This window comes from Spodoptera frugiperda, chromosome 10 (assembly GCF_023101765.2).
Source record: "Spodoptera frugiperda isolate SF20-4 chromosome 10, AGI-APGP_CSIRO_Sfru_2.0, whole genome shotgun sequence".
NCBI classification, from domain to species: domain Eukaryota; kingdom Metazoa; phylum Arthropoda; class Insecta; order Lepidoptera; family Noctuidae; genus Spodoptera; species Spodoptera frugiperda.
In genome coordinates, this window is record NC_064221.1 from 8,691,981 (window position 1) to 8,698,117 (window position 6,137).

A 6,137-nucleotide genomic window follows, 5' to 3' on the forward strand; every position below is an offset into this window, starting at 1 on the left:
AATACGTGCGTAAATAAGAAAGTGAATTTGTTTCGTTTGTTTTACTTTTATGCTTAAGACGAAGAAATCTTCTAAAGAGGGCTAAAGGGTTTTAGAAACATACACGATAATACATAGTCCCAAGTAAACAGAAGAAAATTGCGAGAACCATTAATAAAAACTATCTCTCACTACAATACATTGCATCGTCACGTCTTTTACGCAGCGATGCACATTACAGCACATATTGGCACTGTACAATGTACATACACTTTTTACCATGCCCGATAATCGCACTTGCGACCACTCGACCTACGAGGCTGTCACTGCAATACAATAAATGCGAAAGGTGCTTGCTTTATCACTTATTAAGTTTATAATACCAAATTGCCAGCCAGGAATATTAGCTCTTTCTGTGCCGAAACGCGGATCACACACGAGACCTCATGTGTTTTCTATTGTTGTCTTATATCGGTATATAAGACGGCGTTGTCTTATATATGAGAGGATAAACGTTACAACTTTATTATGATCAAAAACTGAAGCGATGACTTGATTTGAACGAAGTCACGAGCGCAAGCAAGTGCTCTCCATATTTCAAAGGTCTATCAATATCAAAGGCGTTTGCCTCTTCGCTACAAAGTAATTTCATTGTAAAATAACTCTACGCTTCAACAAGTCTAGGTATAAAATTAAATTGATGAATTTCTCCGGTATTCCGAGGAGGCGACGGCGATATAACCTTTGTAGGTGCTCTGAATTTTAGAACGTTCGATTATTTTAATTTGATTGCGTCCTTATTTCGCTGTTGTTAAGGTTAGTTTTCGTTAGTATGTTAATTGAGTTATTGTTATTGTATTTTGCAGATTTCATCAGATTCAAGCTTTGTACCGTGTTGTTTGTTTGTAACATGTGTTGCTTATGTATTACGTATCTATAATTGTGGAAGATTGTGGTTTCCATACTTTCCATACCCTCTTTCCCACATGTTAGACATAAGACATGTAGGTACTCGTACCTAGTGGGTTACCGGTGCTCCGGCTCGAAAAGCAGGAGTAGGAACGGGGTGGTTTTTAAACAGTAAGAGTCTAACACTCCCTCTCACCTCACCCAAGACGGGAGAAGTCATTGGATGATTTAACACTCTCAAAAAAGGGTGATTTATCATTCGTCTTCACGAGGCTTCATCATATATGAATCTTTCATTTTAAGATCAAACTTAAAAATGCTTACTAATCTTTCATCAAGATAAAAATAGAATCAACGATTTCATTTTAAAACGTTACCACAAGAAAATCTTTTTTGAAAAACTGTTCCCTGCTATCATTTTTCATTGTTAGCTTTGTTGAGGTTGCAAAGTACAATCACAAATACAAATGGCATTGGATTTGTTAGAAAAATGGCCGCGCAACTGTACTAAATGGTACCTGCAACTGGCATTGTGGTTGGCTGTGCTTTGCTTTGATAAGCGCAGCGGTAGCGGGAACAAAATTGACTTTTTTATGTTACTAGCTACCTCCGCGCGTTTTCACCCGCTCTGCTCGGCTCCTATTAGTCATAGCGTGATGTTTTATAGCCTATAGCATTCCTCGATAAATGCACTATCCAACACAAAAATAATTATTCAATTCGAACCAGTAGTTCCGGAGATTAGCGCGTTCAAACAAACAAACAAACAAACTCTTCAGCTTTGTAATATTAATATAGATATTAATTAATATAGATAAGCCGGTAAACGAGCAGACGGATCACTTGATGGTAAGCAATCACTGCCGAACATAGACATCCGAAACACCAGAGGCGTTGCAATTGCGTTGCCAGCCAATTGAGGAATAGAAATTTAAGTGGTGTTGGGGAATCGGGGATTGAAGATTGGAGAGGGGTAAATGGGCCTCCGGTAACCTCACTGAAACACAACGCAACTCGTAAGCTCTACTTCATGTCGATTTTCTGTGAGGCCATGGTATCACTCCGGTCGAGCCGGCCCATTCGTGCCAGACCACACTTATGCTATTGCTTACCATCAGGTGATCCATCTGCTCGTTTATCGGCTTATACCATAAAAAAAATATATTATGTTGCTACTGTAATACTGCTTCAAGTGCTCGCCCGTACCGCTCATTACGATGCCCACAATAATGCCAGCTCATCTGTAAATTGAACTAAATAATGTTCTGGCATTAATTTAAAGTGTCTGTATCAAGCATTGTTTAATCACACAAATTCGTTTCACTGTAAAATTATTTGTTTGTGGTAGAATAACTTTTGAAATGGTTAATCTGGAGTTAGTGGTCTGTTTGTAAAACTATATTATTAGGTATAGTGAAACAAATAATTCTAAAATTCTCAGTGACTCTAAAATTATGTCTTATATCGTCGTATAAGGATTTGACGACAAGAAGGGGGGATACATTTCAATTTATAAATTTGACACAAACAAACAAACAGGTCAAGCGAAATAAAACCGTTAAAAATGGATTAAGTATAGCTGAGTGCGCTACTATATAACTCTTCTGGCAATGAAAAGATTAGGTTAGAAAACTCTTTATTATACACTATAAAAACACAAACGACAAAAACATTCACAAATTGATAGTACAATGGGCGGTCTTATCACTAAAAAGCGATTTCTTACAGACAGCCTTTGGATGGATAAGTAGTAAGGGAAAACATAGAGAAGGGTGACTACCCTTCTCCATGGGTGGTTTACTGTGAATATAGATAATTTTGGACAAGACAGGAAAACCAATACACTTCTCTTTAATCTTACTAAAGACTGAAATATCAGCGAAGCATTCATAATAAGAAATCAATACCTCAAGGAACTCCGAGGATTATAAAAGTTCGCTACTAAAAAACAAAGCAAGGAAATGTGCTTAACAAATCCAGTGCACACTTCAACGATCACAGAGGAACAAGGAAGCGAAATCAAAGTGAATTATTACTCTTTGGTATTTGAAACTTGGTTGAAAATCGGTCAACAGTTTTTTGTTTTTGTTTTTTTCTTTTAAGGTATTATCGATAAGGGTCTCAGCACACATATGGGATCGGAAAGGGATCGTCACCGTATCGCCTCGAGCCGTTCAGAATGGTTTGTATTAAACTCCCTACTGCAACGCACACTAATCGGAATAATAACGTAATCGCCTCGCCTCGGAACAGGCTCCGAACTTGAATTCCCGCGCTTACGGCTCATCGTCCCCACGCTTACGTTTCTCCGTCCCCGCGCTTACGTCTCTCCGTACCGACTAACTATCGTATTAGTCTAGTCGGTGTCGCCTAGCCGTAGCCGAGTTGACGTACAGGCGCTGCTGATACGCTTTCGTTACGTGCATACGGTAGGTTGACGCCTGGTTGACAGCGAGGCGAAAGGCGTTACGGTTACGATCCCTTTCCGATCCCATATGTGTGCTGAGACCTTAAGTCTTCAGTCATACTCAAACGCCGCTCAATTTTAAGACGTTGTCATGAATAGTTCTGTCACTACGAATTCTGTATAAAATGACAGAGATGGAACGATATTTAATTATAATTTAAAATTGGGATTTTCTTAGATTCGGCTGAATCATGATATTAGTGAGAGAGATAGATTAGCTGATGCCGTTTCTACCAGCGCTAAACTATGTGTAGCGAAGCCAAACGCATCCACAGTACCGTAGCATAGCACATCTCTAGTGAATTCATGTCTCACGATATTTCAAATCAATATATCTCCAAAAGTATTTATTTCTGTAAGAAAATAAAAAAATACGCGTCCAATATTTTAAAGGAGTCTACAAGACGGACATTAGGACAAAAATTTTTCATGTACAGGTACACCCTATTGCGACCACTTGTATCTACGAGGAAGCCGAAATATTAAACTTCTTTACTCCAAAACATAGTCAGGAAACATCCTTAACAAACCCAGTGTCCATTCCATTGCTCCCAGTAAAACAAAGAGCGAATTTTACGGTACATTTTTACTGTTCGCCCGTTGAAACTTGGTTACAGATCGTTCGTCGCTTGGTAATACAAATTGTTCCTTCTCTAAAATAGCTTGTAGCGTTGTTTTTACTGGCTAGGTATTGGATTGTTCGTTTGTAGTGTACATCGGTCTTGGGTCTTGGTGAGTTATAAAGCATATATACAAAGGTAAGTACACACATGCTAAAGCATACGTAGGTAAGGTACACACATGCGGACTATACAATGTGATAGGGGTGAGACTTCTAACCCGTTAAGGCTGAGTACTACATCTAATTTTATCGACAAAAGTCGGGGGTCCAAGGGGTCGAACCCCTTCCCCTAAAAATTATGGCTATTTTAATATTTTTTTTACTTTTTTTGATATCAAAGATTGTATGCGTCATAGAAACAAAAAAAAAACGAGAAACGGTAGCTAATAACCTTGGCTAACTAATTCATTACTTTTTTTCATATGTTTGATAATGTTTTGGTGAGAAAAAAAATCATTTGTGAATTATTTTAACCGAAAAAATCACTATTTTTCAATATTTTTAATTGGGGGTTCAACCTCCCTAGTACTCAGCCTTCCCTACCCTTAGTACGTACCTACCCTTAGTACTCAGCCTTAACGGGTTAGAAGTTCCACCCCTATCACATTGTAGATAATGTTGATATTATGGATAGTCTTGGTATTGATTAACTGAGTTGTACAACTAATAAGGAAATAGTTCCATCTTCATAGGAAAGATGACTAATAATTTTTTTAAATCCGTTTTGTAAATTAATTTAACAATATTACACACGTATTTTTTATTATCTTCCGGCAACAAATACTTTCGAAGATATATCGATTTGAAACGTTGCTGCACACTAGGATTTTTCCTGTGATGTGGATTCGTTTACAAACATACAAGTTTATATGCACATGACACCCAGATCCGAAACAACAATTTTCGGATCACACAGAGTTGTTTCGTATGAGACCGAACCCGCTACACGTCGTGCGGTAGTCGGTTGCCCAGCCACGGCGCCAACCACGCAGTGATGATCATGTTGATACTATTGTTTGATTTTTTATTCCCAAATCTCACATCTCCAATTGAAATAAACTCTTCTTTTTTCAACTTTAGAGTATCTGATAAATTGCACCGTCTTTGTCAACTTCAAAAAGAAATATAACAAGTTTTATATCTTATTCGTATGTTAGGCTGCTTTTCCACCAGAGATGTGCTATGTAGTTATGCTAGGAAGATATAATAGCTACGCTGAAAAACTATGTAACTGTTTCCACTGATACTAAGCTATATAGCTGTGGGAGTAAGATGTGCTATGAAGATGCGACACCGCAAAGTAACTGTGCGAAGAAGATGTGCAGCTCGAGTATGCGATGTATGGATAGTAGGGAAACCATCCATAGCACGCATGCATAGCACGCATTTTTCTATATATAAAACATAGCTTAGCTGAGTCCGTTTCCACCAGTGCTAAGCTGTAAGTGTGTAAGTGTGTGTAAGTGTACCAATGGAAGCCAAATGTATCCACAGAAACGTAGCATAGCACTTCTCTGGTGGAAAAGCACTCTTAACAATGCACTTCACTATCCACCTTCTAGTTTTAAGTTGCAAGCAATTTTCTCGAGTGACTGTCCAATATTTATTCAAGGATTTCATTCTGTATTGAGATGAATGACTTAGGGTTAGACTTAGACTATCTCTAGTCTAGTTTTTTGTAGTTAAATTAAATATATACATAGTACAGACTCGTGATTTTATCTTGGTGTAGACTGTTAGAGCTTTTTAATTGGTTTTATACATACATTAATGTGTCTCTAATATTTGGATAGGTGCAGACAATGAATCATAAATGACATAGTCCTTTGCGCTACGTTCATCGATCTACTTAAATATATTCGTCATTCAAGATTTATTTTAAGTTTAATAATTTTAATTTCAGGCTTATCTTAAGCTCTTTTTTTAAAATAACTATCGTGAGACATATCTACTAAATTAACTAAAAATCACGGTTTACTCACGTAAATTAATGGAGAAAAGCTGTACTAGTTTCGAGTCATAGATGGACTTTTCATCATGAGCAACGTACGTAGATGCGGCAATGAACAGTGTTTTATCATGAACATGCTAGTTAAACAAAATTATTTATTGATGTTTTGTATCTTATACGGCTTCCATGTGATATTTTATTGCGTAATT